We start from the raw sequence: 16840 nt of genomic DNA on the forward strand, positions 1-16840 counted from the left end.
CGGCTTCTCTCGTGCCTTCCACCCATGATCAGGTCTCCCACATCCAGGAGACACAAGCCGACCTGGTACAGCACCCAGAGAGGGGCAAAGCGGACTGTAAGGTGCAAGCGGATCGATGGCGGTGGCAAGGGCCTGCGTTCCAGGTTGGGGATAAGGTTCGGCTGTCCCTGGAACGTCACTGCACCGGACGTCATCCCCTGAACTTGTCGGCCCCTGAACTTGGGGCCCTCCGAGAGTACCACCCACGCAATCATCCCTACACCCCCCGCGGCTTCTCTCGTGCCTTCCGCCAATGATCGGGTCTCCCACATCCAGGAGACACAAGCCGACCTGGTACAGCACCTAGAGAGGGCCAAAGCGGACTATAAGGCGCAAGCGGATTGACGGCGGTGGCAAGGGCCTGCGTTCCAGGTTGGGGATAAGGTTCGGTTGTCCCTGGAACGATCTTGGGAACCAGCTGACTTCGTGCACACGCCCGCCAAGGTTCGGGCCTTCCATCGGAAGTTTCCAGATAAGCCTGGGCCATGACCGGGGGTGGAACCCCGTTTCCCTATGGGGGGGGGGAGTACTGTCAGGAATATGGGCAGGAGTCAGGCTCTGGGGCCTGTAGTGCTTTGCAGGACTGGGGCCTGCCTCAGCTTGTGCTGGAGAAGCAAGGAGTGGCCACACAGGTGAAGACCTCAGCTTGTGCTGGAGAGGCAAGGAGTGGTCACTCAGGTGTCGCCACTTGATAACTCTCTGCACCTGGTGGCAGGAGCTGGGAGGGATAAAAGCTCAGCATTTCCCTTCAGCTCTTTGCCACAGCAACGCCATCCCTGCCTGGTTGCCTCTGGCCTCTTGCTCCTGGAACTCTTGCCTTGTCGTCACCTTGCTCCTCGACCCTTGGACCTTCGCCTTGCTTCTTGTTCCTGGATCCTTCGCCTTGCTCCTTGCTCCTTGGACCCTTGCTTCGCCTTGCTCCTGCCCCGTGGACCTTGGCCTTGCTTCTTGTTCCTGGATCCTTCGCCTTGCTCCTTGCTCCTTGGACCCTTGCTTCGCCTTCGCCTTGCTCTTGCCCCGTGGACCTTCGCCTTGCTTCTTGTTCCTGGACCCTTGCTTTGCCTTCGCCTTGCTTCGTGCCCCGTGGACCTTCGCCTCTGCCTTGCTCCTCGACCCTGCTTCTTCACCACCATCTTGCCTCTGGTCCTGACGCCCGCCGACCGGACCGTGACAGCTTTAAAACCTCCAAGGAGAGTCCACCACCTTTGAAGGGAGTCCATCCCACTGTCAAACAGTTCTTATCGTCAGAAAGTTTTCCCCAATGCTATTTTTCTAGAAAACGAGGCACTGGAAATCACCACGAACGTCTCCCTTGTTATCTTATAATGCCAACGGTGCCCACCTGTGAGGTGCTAGAACTGCGTTCTGGTGAGTTCCAGCTGAAAAAAGTCCTTTTGGTTGACAGGTTTGTTGATTCTTGTGTAAACCACTTTGTGACTATCTATGATGAAAAGCGGCCTATAAATAAGAATAAATGAAATTTCCTCATCCCCACTCTGTAGCTGCTGCACAACACCTTTCTGAGGAGAGCCTTTTCAGTGTGTGCAGGAGGAAGGAGACGGTGGGAAATCCAATATCTGGAAGCGCTCCAAGTCCCAAATATTCAGACCTGAACTGGAGGGAATTTTACCTTCTTTTTTGTCTGCCTCTGTTTGAAACTTGGCTATCTTTCACTAAAGAGTGGCCGGTCTTCCCTTGTTTCAGATATCTGCAACATAGACCATTGGTTGTGGTTTTTTGGGTGTCCCCGCCCCCCACTTTCAGATTCATTTCCCAGTGACAAATTCAGCCCCAGGAAAGGCAATGCCTTTTCTGAGAAATGCTCCATACTTGACATATTGTCTATTATTCAGTAACTTGAGTCAGCTTTTGGATGAAAATGAAAAAAAACGTTGCTTCATCTGCCTTAAATTACAGCCCCCACACTCCACACCCTTCAGATGTCTGCATGCTTCCATTAACAACAACAACAACAACAACAAAGAAGACATCTCGGTGCATAAATAATCGCAGGAGAGTTTGAGTCCTAACGTGGGTTATCAGTGTTTGGGCACACACTGAAGTCAGCACAAGTTAAGAAAGATGAACACCTCCTACGCAAACTGGAGACAGAGAGGAAGCAGCAGTAAATTTGCGCCAGATGAAGAGACCTGTCGGAACAGGACTGGACAAATTCAGTGGGCGGAAGGCATCCAATGAGCCACATGAGCCAACATTGTCAGCAGTATGCTGATGACACTCAGCTCTATTTCTCCTTTACATCTGCAGGTGGGGCAGTGGAACTGCTGGACCAGTGTCTTACCTCGGTAATGGACTGGATGAGAGCCAACAAACTGAAGCTCAATCCAGATAAGACTGAGGCACTGTTAGTGGGTGGTTCCTCAGACCAGATGGCTGGGAGGTCGCCAGCTCTTGATGGGGTTACGCTGCCCCTGAAGGAGCAGCTTCGTAGCTTGGGGGTATTCCTGGGTCCTTTGCTGTCGCTTGAGGCTCAGGTGGCCTCAGTGGCTCAGAATGCCTTCCGTCAGTTTCGGTTGGTGGCCCAGCTACGCCCCTATCTGGACAGGGATAGCCTAACTGCTGTTGTCTATGCTCTGGTAACTTTAAGGTCAGATTATGGCAATGTGTTAGTGCAGAATTCAGCAGCCAGGTTGCTCACCGGAGCAGGACGGTTTGAGCATATTACACCAATCCTGGTCTGACTGCACAGGCCTGGGCCCCATTCAAAGTGCTGGTTTTGACTATAAAGCCTTAAACGGTTCAGGACCACAATACCTCAAGGACCGCCTCTTTCCCTACCCGGACCCTGACATCATCTTCTGAGGCCCTTCTTTGTGTGTGGAGGTCCGGAGGGTGGCAACATGAGAACGGGCCTTCTCTGCAGTGGCTCCCCGTCTGTGGAATGCTCTCCCCAGAGAAGTTCGCCTGGCGCCTTCATTATGCACCTTTATGTGTCAGGCAAAAACATTCCTTTTTAACCAGGCCTTTGGTTGATTTGATTGACATCCTATGCCCTTTTAAAATGTGGGGTTGGGGGGGGGGCTTAATGGGTTGTTGTTTTTATTTTGAGTATGTATTTTGTGGTTTTATATTTTGATATTTTTTTCTGTGAACCACTCCAAGACCTCCAGGTAAAGGGCAGTATATAAACTCAATTAATAATAATAATAAATAATAATATAATAAATAATAAGTGGGGAGTCAATGGCTACTAAGTGTTGTACTTAAAAACTCCTAATGTCACAGACTCAAACGTTTTCTCCCAAAACATTCAAGGGCACTAACATTAAAGGAGTCTTTTGTGGCCTGCAATGCAGGATGGCTGGTGAATGACATATATGTTGATTAGCGAAGCATGGACATCAGTGGAGAAAGTAAAGAATTTAAAGTAGATGAGTGTGTCTCCCCCATCCCCCAAAGAAAAATAACACACACCAAAAGTTAGAAGCAGAAAGAGTAGTTTCTACTCCGACCAGCTTGACACAGCAGGCCTGAGGTCAGCCTGACCAGGATTGCCCTACACAATATTTCAAAAACAATGGACCATGGCAAATTACAGACAACTTCCCAAACTCTCATCAGGTTTCAAATAATCAGTGAGTACCTTCTATTGTAGGCACTGCAATTTACCCCTCACAGAATTCCCAGCAATCCTGAACAAACTACAGTGCCCAGAATTCGGTGTGGGTGTGTGCATTGAATGTAATTTAAAGGTATCATATGTATGCAAGCTCAACTGTAGCTTGATTTTCAAAAGAGTTGATTGTGCAAGGCAATTATAAGTTTAAAAAAGCATTATAGCATGGGGGGGGGGGGAAACAGTGGGGTGTCTGCAAAAATAGAGGCTAAGGAAACAGGCTGCTATTTTCAGGAAGAAGGGAGAGGTGGGGAGAGGGGAAGGCCTAGCTGATAAACTTCTCATAGTATCTCTCTGTTGACAAGTAAAATAACCTAAGCTGTGACTAACAGAAGAGGAGTTTATATAACCAGTTCATATGCTACAATAAGGGAGGAATTCAATGTCACACTCTTCTGATGGTTTTATCAGCACAAGAATCCCAGCTGGCCAGACAAAAGAACCCCATCTTTCCTCCATCCATGTGCTGTTCCGGGGGTTCATCTGAGCCTTCCCAGAGCCAGTTTCAGCGACATATGCAGGGAAAAGAGAGGGGGGAACTCGTTGCACCAGTACAGATATGACACAGATTTCCTTCATATTCACATATGCTGATTCAATATGCACAGGCACAAATGTTAAAATAATGAATTTGGGCCAGTTTCAGCCCTAGTGGGAGCCGGCACAATGCAATGGACCTTTCTTCTGAATTCCCCCCCCCCCCCCCCCGAGCTCTGAGGCGTCAGGAGAATGGGGAAAGGAGAGAGATCACTGCATCCAGCAAGTACCGTATAAATGCTTGCGGTGACAGAACAATCATAACAGTGTAACGCTAAATTCCTCCATCTACAGTAATTTGAATGGAAATACAATAAAACTCAGGGACGGTTCACCAGAAGCGGCTTTGTCATGCTGGCCACATGACCTGGAAGCTGTACGCCGGCTCCCTCGGCCAATAATGCGAGATGAGCGCCGCAACCCCAGAGTCGGTCACGACTGGACCTAATGGTCAGGGGTCCCTTTACCTTTTTACAATACAACTCACCATGGTGGGAAGACTGCGACCAGGTGGCCTCTCTCCTTCTTGTCTTTCGCCATTACATTGGACTTGGACTGGACAGGCCTTCAAATACCAGTAAGTGTTGTCTACCACCATAAATGGAAAAATTAATCAGATCCTCTGTGTTCTGGTAAATGATTGAAGATGTCCATATCTTCCAGCTCTGAAAAATTAGCCTGATATGAAATGTATCTTGGTTCTGCATGATAGGAATGCCAATGTTTAACAGAGTTGTAGCTAACACGTGAAAAGACAACATGCTTCTAAAATGCAAACATACACTCCACACTCAAAGCACACACTGCTGGGTAATTCAACATCAAGTGCCCTAAAGTACTTTATTGATGACCACACTGCCAGCATGGGAGCGGGCAGAATTCTTAGCCTCTGGGGCATCCAGTGGTTTTTGAACAGCTGTTGAATTAATCTGGTTTTGTAGATCTGATATATAGCAAAGAGAAGTTTTCTGTTTTCCACACTTCACTGGATATTCTCTTTGTTTCTCTTCCTGTCTTGGCAATTGTACGACAGGTTGGGAGTTTACTGGAAAGTTTCTTATAGAAGATAACCGTAACCTGCAATGTATGCTAAGCGCTTTTGAAGAATTCTAGGCCTTTGAGTCGAGGTGTCAGGCATCGAGCCAGCTTTTCAGGGAAGGTAGTAGCCTCACCTAATCAGATTATCATTCCAAAAGTGAAAACAAAGGAATAGAGACAGGAACTAGCCAAACCCTTCTATTAAGTGTAGCTGCTCTATAAAGCTCATTCCAAAGGGCTGTCATTTAGATGTATTATGAATGCAGGGCAGGGAGGGACATGTCAAACCAAAACAAAGACTCTGAGGATTGACTCTGAATTATGCTCTTGCACTCACAGTTTCCTCTTACTTTATGATAAACCAGAAATGCATCAGACATGGTAAACATCAAAATAATTTAAAATTCGGGGCTAGAGTTTGTACCCTCTTAGGTGAGTTTTTCCACAGCTAATTTTTACTTGTTTTTTGGATTAGGTATAATCCCTTATTGCTGTCAATTTACACTTCATGCATCTGATGAAAAGGACTGTGGTGTCATCAGGAAGGGACATCATCATGGGTTAGTATAGGGAAATTTTTAATGTTTGATGTCTCACTGTGTTTTTAATACTTTGTTGGAAGCCGCCCAGAATGGCTGGGGCAACCCAGTCAGATGGGCAGGGTACAAATAATAAAATTAGTAGTAGTAGTCGTTGTCTCAGCTCTGTTAATAATGCACAAATCTATTGCAGGGTTGCCATACGTCCGGAATTTCCCAGACATATCCGGAATACTGCAGTCTCAAGCAGTGTCCGGGCAGAAAATGTCCTAGAAAATCCGGGTGTATATTGGCAGTGCTGTTTTTGCCAATTTTCCTCAGGAATGGCTCAAATACGTCGAATTTCTTTTGCAAAAACAAAGCAGAACAAAACTCAGCAACTTTTCTGTCCAGATTTTCACTTTTTGAAATATGCCAACCCTAGTAAACTTTAGTAAACTGAAAATATACTGTTGTTTAGCAGCTATATGCAAAAAGCAAATCATGTTACAGTTATTAACTATCCTGTTATGTTCATTTCAAGCAACTCATGCACTTTTACAAGGGCTGGCCTACCCATGAGGCAAGGTGAGGCGATCACCTCGGGTGGAAGGATTCACAGGGGCAGCAGATCTTGCCTCAAAGAAACGCATCACCTGCTGCCACATGCTCCTTGGAAGCCAGATCTGCAACCGCCTTGGTAACACTCACCCAATGCTGTCTCTATGGTGGCCTCTTGGTAAATAGGAGGCACTGCTGGTTTCCTCCCACACCCTAGGGAGCAAATGGCAGGGGCTGCCCTCTGAGGTCTTCTGCACCTGCCAAGTGTGATCCAGAGTGGGCTCCTTTCCTCCAACAATGGCCTTGAATCCCAGTTCAATTGTCGGGTAAGGTTGACTTGATTCTCCCCATTGTTCCCAGTGTAGATCTTCACTCACCAAAATGGGGAGGGGGTACCATTTTGTAGGTGCCAAAATGTATTGTATCAGCCCTAACTTTTACCCTTTGTTTACTTCTTCAGTAACATGGCTGTATCAACTCCATTTTTTCAATGAGATGCCTTATACCACATTCTTCCACAAACCATAATTCTCTGTTCAGTTTACACAGTTTCAAGAGAACAAAGGACACAGTCCTTAATGCATTTCCTTTCACTTTTCCAACTAATAAACGGATTAAAGTTTATATCCATTCTGCAAGGAAAATGTGTCTGGAGCCCTACTAAAATATTTATCACTTACTTTTTTTTTACAGCCGCTTTATTTTTAATGCAAGATTCATGGGAATTGGGTCACGTGAAATTCAGCTGCAGATTCCCCTGCATGATATAGTATTACCAGATTTGGTTCTATAATCTTTGAGAGTGCTAGCTGGATTAGCAAACCACTGCACTGCTTAGCCCCTTTTCAGAGCCGCAAGCTAGCAGATTCTTTTGGCGACACTTGGGTATGTGGAAATGCAACTCAGCCACATCCTCACACAGGCAGGTGTGGAGCCCTGGGCCTACTCTAGACAACCTCCTGTAGCCAGGTAGCTTGCAGCTTCAAACAGAAGGCTTTTGCTTAGAAAACACGAGAACAACAAATACATTCTGTCTTTTGCCTGGCCCTCCCCCTGCCATCCTCTCTGCCTTCTGTTCCTGGTCTCTTCCACTATTCCATCAAGGTCATGTAATTTTCTGCCTGGCTCTTTGAAGGGAAATTATTAAGACCCAGAGCCACCCCCCAGCTACCATCAGACGATGGGTTTGCTTCCAGGTTGGGATCAGAATCCTTTAGGGCAATGTGTGTGTGTGTGTGTGTGTGTGTGTGTGTGTGTGTGTGTGTGTGTGTGTGTGTCTCCTGCTTTGATCTTAGCAGAGTACCTAACTTTCAAGTCATTCCACTTTTGTATTGCATTGTTCTGTATCGTGGCTGTCTTTGATTCTGCTTCACTGAGCAGTAAGCATGTGCAGCAAATATGCCGCATTCTGTTAACCTGTGTACATTTTGTTCATAGCATGAAAAGGAAGCAGGCTGTGAAAGCTGTGATAACCAATGCATAGGGGGAGTGAAGAAGGAAGGCAGGAATCTGTGCCTGAGCTGCCACTGGACAGACTCCTCTGCTTATTTTTCTGGTTCCCCCCTTGTTGGTTCCATGCTGCAAAGGAGAGGGAAGAATTGTTTGTTTGCATGCTCTGCCCATGCATACAGCAATCTTACAGAAGATAAACAGGTCTAGTCTTAGTTAGTCCTTGCCTGGATATGAGACCACCTTGTAATAGTGATCATGTTGCGTTCAATGGGGGAAAGGAGAGATATAAGTAATAAATAGCCAGTGTGGTGTAGTGGTTAAGAGCGGTAGACTCGTAATCTGGGGAACTGGGTTCGCGTCTCCGCTCCTCCACATGCAGCTGCTGGGTGACCTTGGGCTAGTCATACTTCTTTGAAGTCTCTCAGCCCCACTCACCTCACAGAGTGTTTGTTGTGGGGGAGGAGGGGAAAGGAGAATGTTAGCCGCTTTGAGACTCCTTCGGGTAGTGATGAAGCGGGATATCAAATCCAAACTCCTCTTCTTCTTCTAAATAGAATTTGTCATGCCAACTGAAATAAACAGGAATACAATGGAAATACATTATCTCATAGCACCAAGAGAAATTAAACTGCAACATCCAAAACAACAACCCCCAAATGCAAAGGAATATAATAAGCAAACTTACCGCACCAGAGGAAATACAGTGCCTTCACCTGGTGGTTACAAGTTGCCATAGAAGGGAGACCATGTTCCCATGGGTGTTTACAAAAAGCCTTAAAATACATAAGTTGGAGGTTTTGACAGAAAGGGTGCCAGCCCCAGATAAAGTGTATTTTTAATATAAAAGACATAAGCAGAAAAGCAATCAAATGTTTGGCATTCCATGAATCCTACGCAACAGCTCCACCTCGTATCTCTTCCCTAGTTATCATAAATTATGAGGCCATTGCTGTAGCACTGGAACATCTCAACAATTTATCAACACTCACTGTGTGTACTATTCCCCACCACCACCGCTGCTTGTCAACTCTCCAGCAGAAGAACTGGTGCCCACAGAGTGGTTATCACAATGACGTGCTGTGAAACTGGCAGAGGAATGTGACTCCTACCAGAGTTGGCCCAAGCCATTTTATTGCCCTCAGAGGCCGGCATGTGCGGCAAGAGGCACATCCCAGAATAGTGAGGGGCTGGGAGACACACATCTCAAAGCATGCACCGTTTCAATGGCATTGTACCGGCCCTAGCAATTGGTCGTGTTGCTTGCACTCAGGCCCATTTGACCATGCTTACATCTCATCCAGGGGTGGGACACCTCATGGTCCCTCCAACCTACTTGGCCCCCAGGACTCTCCAAAATCCACACACCCTCCTGAGCTACACCCCTCACCAGCTCTACTTTGCACCTTCCTTGAATGTTTTCATCTGTCCTTGAACTTCTTGCTTGCCTAGATGGAGGACAGAGAACAGGTGTGGATGTACAGCCAACTGTACAAAGGCAAAACCTGTGTTCATTTGCCTCACCCACCACTGACATGTGGCCCCGGAAGGTCACAGAGAAGGGAACATGGCCCTCAAGCTGATAAGAGTTCCCACACCTCTCCCACATAACCCAAGTTACTCATCATTACACCCTGGCCTTTGCAAAGCTTGCCGGAGGCCCAGGGCAGGAGTCCATCGGAATAAAGTTATAAACTCAAACAAAAAGGCAGCTGGTCCGGTTACATAAGATGGCAGGGCCTCTCGGCCAGCTTAGCCCTCCGAGGCCCAGGGCAAGTCTACCTGGCTGCCCCAACCACCCTGCAGGAGCCTGATGATGTCTTTCTCTGGGAACCCCCTGGGCTGCATTGTTCCCAGCAGTCACAGCAGACATCCTGGCGACCCACCCACCTAAGGGATGTGCAGCCCACCGGCAGGTCCTGATCCCTCCCTCGGGAATCTTCGCTACGGCCTAACGGCAGCGGCACGTGCAATATTGCTCGGCAGAGGCAGCGTTATCTGCATCAAAATGTCATCCCTTCGGGGATGTAGTGAATAATTATCCGAGTAACAACAATACAAAGAACAAACAAGAGACAGCAGGAGGAAGCAGAGCGGAAGAGTAAATGCCACAGCCTGATAAGGCTTCCTGCGACATGCACGTTTCCCACATGGGCACCACAAGCCACGCTGCTTTTCAGGATGGCCTGCATACCCATTTGCTACAGCAATAGAGATTAAGAGATAGATCTGAAAGGGAGGGCAAGGGGAAGAATGAAGGGCTGCCCGTCACCCTCACGTAGCACAGCCTGGCTTCCTCACGATCTGCTCCCTGCCAGGAGCTATCTTGACAATCATCTCCAACATCCTGAAGGGAGCTAAGATTAGGATGTCATGTTGGGGCTGAGAAATAAAAGAGTGACGCTGGGAGGGGAGACAACAAAGCAGTGTATCGTAAGCCTAAAAGGTACCAGGGAGTCGGTGACAATAACGTCGAGGAAGGAAGGAGACCAACCTTTTCCAAACATCCATCGCAGGCAGGCAGGCAGGCAGGAGGTGAAGGGCACAGGGAACGAGCTGGGAAGGCAGGTAGGTAACCCCATAATAACCCCAGTGAAAGAGAGGAGTGGGTTCTCTGGATGAAAGAAATGGGGATTTCTGAATGAGAAGTTACATTTGCCCCATTGGATGCCACAGTGACTAATTATACAGTACTGGGATTAGAGAAGGAAGCCTTGTGGGAAAGAAGAAAATAAGTGTCACTGGCTAGAATGATTTTTCGCTTTAGATTGTGTTCTCTGTGGCTCCTTTCCAGGACCAGGGAATTGCCTTGCAGTCAAACGCCCTTGGGCTGTTATCCTATTATCTCTTATAGGCTAGGCAGGGTCAGGCCAGGCCAGGTAAGGAGGCCAGCAAATTACTCCCAGATAGAAAGAATGCCATGCTGGTTGTATAGACGAAAAAATTAACAAATTCTTAGAGGAATACATTTATTAAGCCAATTAAAATATCACGAAATAGTGCTCAGGTTTTAAGAGTTCTCCCGCACTCTTCATCAGAGCAATGGGGAGGAGTGGGGGGGGGAGGTTTTGTTTTTGTTCTTTTGCCTGAGAGTGAAGCCATGAAGTTTGTATCTGGCCACAGTTTAAAAAAATGGATCCAATTTCACTGATGCCCTGTCCCTCTCTCTGCACCGGCCAGGTAAGCTGTAGTGACACTGGTGTTGGGAGACCAGCTCCACAGTGCTGCCCCACCATGCTGGGGTGCTACTGGGTGCTAGGCAGGTATCAGGTTGCCCCGAGGCCTGCTGAAAACAAGAAGCACAAGAATGACTCTGATTCCCTATCACTAAAAAACACAAGAACTGGCTGTTATCCAGGCAGGTTTCCATGCTTAGGTGAGACACACAGGTTCCTGGAGAGCTGGAAAACAGGAAACAAGAGAAATTAGGCAGTCCTTATACTATCAGGGCTTGCTGAGACAGAACAGCAAGTGGTCTGCCCTCCCCCAAAAAGCACCCCAAAGATGACCAGACTATCTGAATTGCTAAGACCAAAAATCCCATGTGCACCATTCCCTGGGACCTCAAATACTGCCAAAACAAATTCAGTCTGCATATACCCCCATACATTTAAAGCATATGACTTGACTTACCCCGAAGAATCCCAGAAACTGTAGTTGCTTCTCACAGAGCTATAATTTCCAGCACCCTTAACAAACTACAATTCCCATCATTCTCTGGAGAAAGTCATCTGCTTTTAATGCATATGTAGCCTAAGAGTTTCCTGCCCTTTCATATTTTAAATCAACCACCTGAGGCAGCCATCTCTGTCTGCTCACTTCTTAATTCTGCAGACCAGATCCCTTAATACAAGGCTCATGTCACCACATGCAGTTCAGGCTATCTTCCCCATCTTCAAAATGTCTACACAGCAACTCCAAAATTTGACTACTGTTATACAAGTGTATGATGGTGTTGTCTATTCAGAGGAAGGTGTTCAAAACCCACACTTTGCAAACCTCGTTTTCTCAAGCACTTTTTCCTGCACAGAGAGAGTTTGCCACATATTTTTCAGATACGTCTCCACAAGAGGCAGAAATTCAACAGCCACTGCTTTTTTCTACCATAGAGACTCGCTGTTGTGTGGCATACAAATAGGATGGTGATGATGACAATAAAAGCTTCGACTATTGAATTTCTGCCTGTCATATGGTTCTACGTTGCCAGAAGCTGGGTGGGTAAAATAGATGCCAACTAGTGTCAAATCAGGAGCAGATATGCCCTGACAAGTAGAGGACTTCACAGAAAAGAGATGTGCAAGATCAATTTCAGGGGAACTGCAGAGGAACAGGAATTGCAATCCCACATCCTGTCAGCCTCCTCCTCTGGCTTGCATCACATCTGAAAAGCATAGCTGCATACATACCAAACATTTAAGGCACATTTATTGCACTTTAACAGCCATGGCTTCCCCCAAAGAATCATGGTACTGTGGTTTGCACCCTCCCAGGGTTAGAATTTCAAACACCCTTAACAAACTACATCTCCCAAGATTCTTTGGGGGAAGTCATGTACTGTAAATGTATGGTTTGTACATAGGGTAAGTTAAGACTGCCGCGTGACCACTCTTCCAACAGTAGCCCAACACGGGTCTATTTATCGTGTTTTCGGCCATGTCCCTCCCTGTCTACCAAGCAAAACAGGGAGGTGGGGCAAGGGGGAAGAAGCCTTGAAGTAACCGAGAGAGCCTGTGATTGCAATGCAGTACCTTCACGTACAGCACTTCACAACAAGCATGTGCCAGTCTGCTATAAATACAATGTGTTGATTAGCAGAACTATTTACATGCTCTCATGTTTTCAAGGCTACAAACGTGTATGTGGGAGGTGGAGGAAACCAGGCCTGCTACCTTAGAAAAACCAAGAATTGAAATGTAGTGTTCATCTTAAGATTATACTTCCTATATTTGTTTCCCCTCAGCTACAGCCACAACATGGAAGTCATGCTCAAAGTCATGTTTTGATAATCAACATTTCTGTGTTACATGTTAAATAGCTAGATGCTTCTGCATGTTGGAAATGGTCAAATACTGACTGCCACCATGTCAGCTTTTGGAGAATTCCAATGTCAACGTCATCTATTGACTACTAGGTAAATGTACATGTCAAATATTGTTAAAAACAGACTTCTATAGCAGGTCAGCTACCGACATTGACTGCTTCTCAACAAATACTATTGCATGTTTACTGCATTTCTCTTTTCGGCTGCCCCATTGGTCTTTCCTTACGCACATTTCTCAGCCACCTTATCACTTTTTTCTCTTTCCTCACAAATAAGCTTTTCTATAGGGTGGCAATAACCACATTTCTGCATCCCATCATCACCTTTTCTCTAGTCGCCCCATATAATCTGCGCTATCTTTCCTCCTCTCTGCGCCATCATAGGTTTAGGCTGTTTTTTATTGGTTTGGTTTAATTTATATGCTGCTTTCGGATGGTAGGCCGTGCCCAATGAGACTCATATTAGACAAAAATCAAAACAGAACAGTTAAAAATAATCGTTACCAAAATATAAAAACAAACAAGGCATCATCAACAAGTCACATTCAGTACTGCAATAACAGAATCAAATGCAAAATCAGGATAGAGTATTAACAATTTAAATAAATAAATCTCTACCCCACCCACCTGGCTAACCAACAAGTGTCCCAGGCCTAGCATGGCATTAGCAGCATAAACAGTAAAAGGCCTCCAACACATAATCAATAACACATGAAATGTCCTGATTTAATGAAAACTGAAGTAGCTACTGCAGCCAGAAATCCTGCAATCCCTCTTTTAGCCTTCAAGGCCCATGTCATATTTCCCAGGAGTGACTTAAGCATGCAGAGTTTCACTTCCTCTTCTCAGGAGTAAATTCTCACCCTCATTTTACCCCATAAGGAAAACTCAGCCACCCTGCAGAAAATACCCCACCCATTAATAGGTCCCAGGGTTGCTGAGGTCTCAGCTCCATCTCTTACCCATTTTTCTGTTCCTCATCTCTCAGCTAACACCCCCCCCCTATTTTTCCTGCTTCAGTCTTTATTGCCTGTTTTTCTCTCTCCCCACCCCCAGCTTCTTTCTCACTAAACATGGCAACACGTACAGTATACACAAAACATTCACAGTACCAGCAATTCCTACACAGTGAGGGACACTCAGAGGTGTGCCATTCATGCAACTTGGCTGGCTTCTGTAGGCCAGGAAAAACCAGGGCCACAAAACACTCTTCCCTGTGACCGCTAGGGCGATACAACTCAACTCCAAAGGTAAGGATCCTGAATGGGATCAAGCCACGTCGAAAACCCCTTCCTTTGAGTCACAAGCACAGCAAACGTGTAACGTGGTGTTTATTGCAGGGTCCTCTTCAGATCAAACCATTCTGAAGCGATGCAGCCTCTCTCGCACAGAATGTTAAGTTTATGCTTATTTCTTCCAGTTAGAGAGCTAAAAATAGCTGCTGTACTGTTCCAGAAAGACACAAGCTACTGCGAGGGGGAAAGAAACACTCTTACACACAGTTGATGCTAAATGCTATTATTAACCTGAATCCTGTCCAAGGATGTCAAGCAAAAACCAGGGAAGCATACCTGATTGAGGAGAGAAAGCAGTCTTTCTACAGCCAGTGAGGCCAGCTAGAAAGATGTGTTTGTACTTATATGTGCTTTTTGAAAGCTTCCTCTAAACCCCTGTATTTTATAATATAGCAAGAAAGGCATTGAAGTAGTACCGGTAGTTTACCCTCCTCTGCTCATTGGTTTGCATCCTTCAAAATACATCTGCGCCTTAAGCTGCCTGTGATGAAGTCAGTTTTGCACGCACACAGTCACCAGTCCTTGCTTTACGCACAGCCACACTGCAGGATAGTGAACCAGTGTTAACATTTGTGTGAAATTAAATTTTATATACGACTTTAGAATCGTAATCCCTGGAAATCAAACATTAATATAAAATGATGTATGCATTAAAAGATCCTTCATCTAGAATGCTAAATTCATCCTCCAAACTAGTCAAAAAAATTTTTTTTTAGGAACTACCGTTGCAATGCTGGGTTCCTCCAGAACACCTGTCTATTGAAAATTTATCCTGATTTGCTTATGTAGTTTAGATTAAATATGGTCTTTATTGAGCATCCATTTTATTTGTGTGGGGGTTATGTGCCAATGAGCATTCATCCTCCTGATTTATTTGTGGGAAGGTTATACGTTTTCCCATCCATTTATTTGTATCCCACACTTGTTAATATATTTCCTCATCACTGTTCTAAATGCAACAAGCCTAATGGGTTGTGTGTTTTATGTGGATTTGTTACACCTGAGTGCTTTTATCCACTTTAATTGTGCAAGCCATAACTTCCAGTATGTGACTGAATCCCTCCCACAAAATTGTGGCAATCTGGAGGCATCCTCTATGTGGGAAATGGTCAACACTCCAGCTCCCCCCTCAAACAAAAACAACACATCCTATTCTTGAGTTTCAGACTAGGCCTTAGAACAAACGGAATTACACTATCTTTTTTGAAATAATCGTGTTTTTAACTGGCTGGTGAGGCTTGTTTTGGGCAACTATATCCCGGAGCACCCACATATTTATTATCTCCACCCTCATGTTGACTGACTGCTACCCTTCTCATGTTACACAGAGGCTACACAAATGACCATTTCACATTTGCTTACCACGTAAACTTATTATGGTATACAACTAGCCACTTGGGAAGCCAGAAATCCAGAAATCTGGACTGCCTGAACAAATGTTGGGGGAACTTTTACCACCTCTGGAAGAAACTGAAATCTAGATTCCCTTTAAAAAAAAATAAAACAATGGCTGTCATTTGTGTGTTAAAATTCTCACCACCTGTCCAAACACTAGCTCCCTCAATGAATGCGTGTGATGCTGTAAGTTTACAAGCAGCTACTGTGATCAAGCGATCCCGGTCCAGAAACTGTCATAGCAGGTGTAGCCAAAGCTGGATCCACAAGCACCTGCAGACTGTGTACGTCCTCAGAGTGTGCAGACAATTTCTCAGCCACAGGAGCTGCTCAGCCACAGTGCCTTCACCTTTCTAAGATTCAAGCTTATCTTGTTTTCCCATATCCATCCCACCACTGCATCCAGGCACTGGTCCGTTGTTGAATATTTTGTTTCCTCAATTTGTTAGATGCCCCTTGCCTGCCTCTGCCCCTTAATGGGTGTTTGGTATGGCCAGTGTGACGAGTGCCAGAGCGCACGGAAACGCCGTTTACCTTCCCGTCGCAGCAGGACCTATTTTTCTACTTGCATTGGCATGCTTTCGAACTGCTAGGTTGGCAGGAGCTGGGATGGGAAGCAGAAAAAATTAGCAGGCATAGACCTTTTCCCAGCCAGCCTAAAAATGCAGCGGAAATAGCCACCTTTCCCCTCCGAATTTGACAAAATGATGGTCACCAAACCTCCACCAGCAGGGAACAAAGTAGGGAGGCAACGTGGCCATCATTTTGTCAAATTCAACAGTTCAATTACAGTGTAAGGTGAACCCGCAGGGTGTTCACAGCGTTTCTGACAGGAATCAGCACATAAGGCCAGAACTTAAGCCGCCCTTCATCCCAGTCCGATTCCCAGGTGACATTCAAAATAAAACTCACCCTGCCAAATGAAGCAGAGAGAGACATGGCCCTGTCATAGTTCAAGAGCAACCATTACTTTCAAGAATGCTGATTTCTGTCTGGAACTCAGCATGTCTGTAAAGATCAAGCACCAGAAAATCAGGATTAACCAAGGTGCCAGCTGCCCAAAAAGGTCCCATTAACTCATGTGTAAATTTTAGGTGTCAAATATCTTAAAATCTAGGCTCTGGCTTATTTACAGATGTAGGCCATCCATATCCGCCATTGAAGTAGCTGGCAGGATCCCCAACAAACAAACCTGTGACACACAACTCCTGCCAACCAGTGCGTTCTCAGCCAGTGAGATGAGGTCAAGTCTTTCAGAATGGTTCTTTATGCTGTTTTTGGTTTAATCCAGCCCCTTCCCCCCCCCCCCCAGATTTTCACCACAGGACTGT

The sequence above is a fragment of the Zootoca vivipara genome, chromosome 2, assembly GCF_963506605.1.
Source record: "Zootoca vivipara chromosome 2, rZooViv1.1, whole genome shotgun sequence".
Classification (NCBI taxonomy): Eukaryota; Metazoa; Chordata; class Lepidosauria; order Squamata; family Lacertidae; genus Zootoca; species Zootoca vivipara.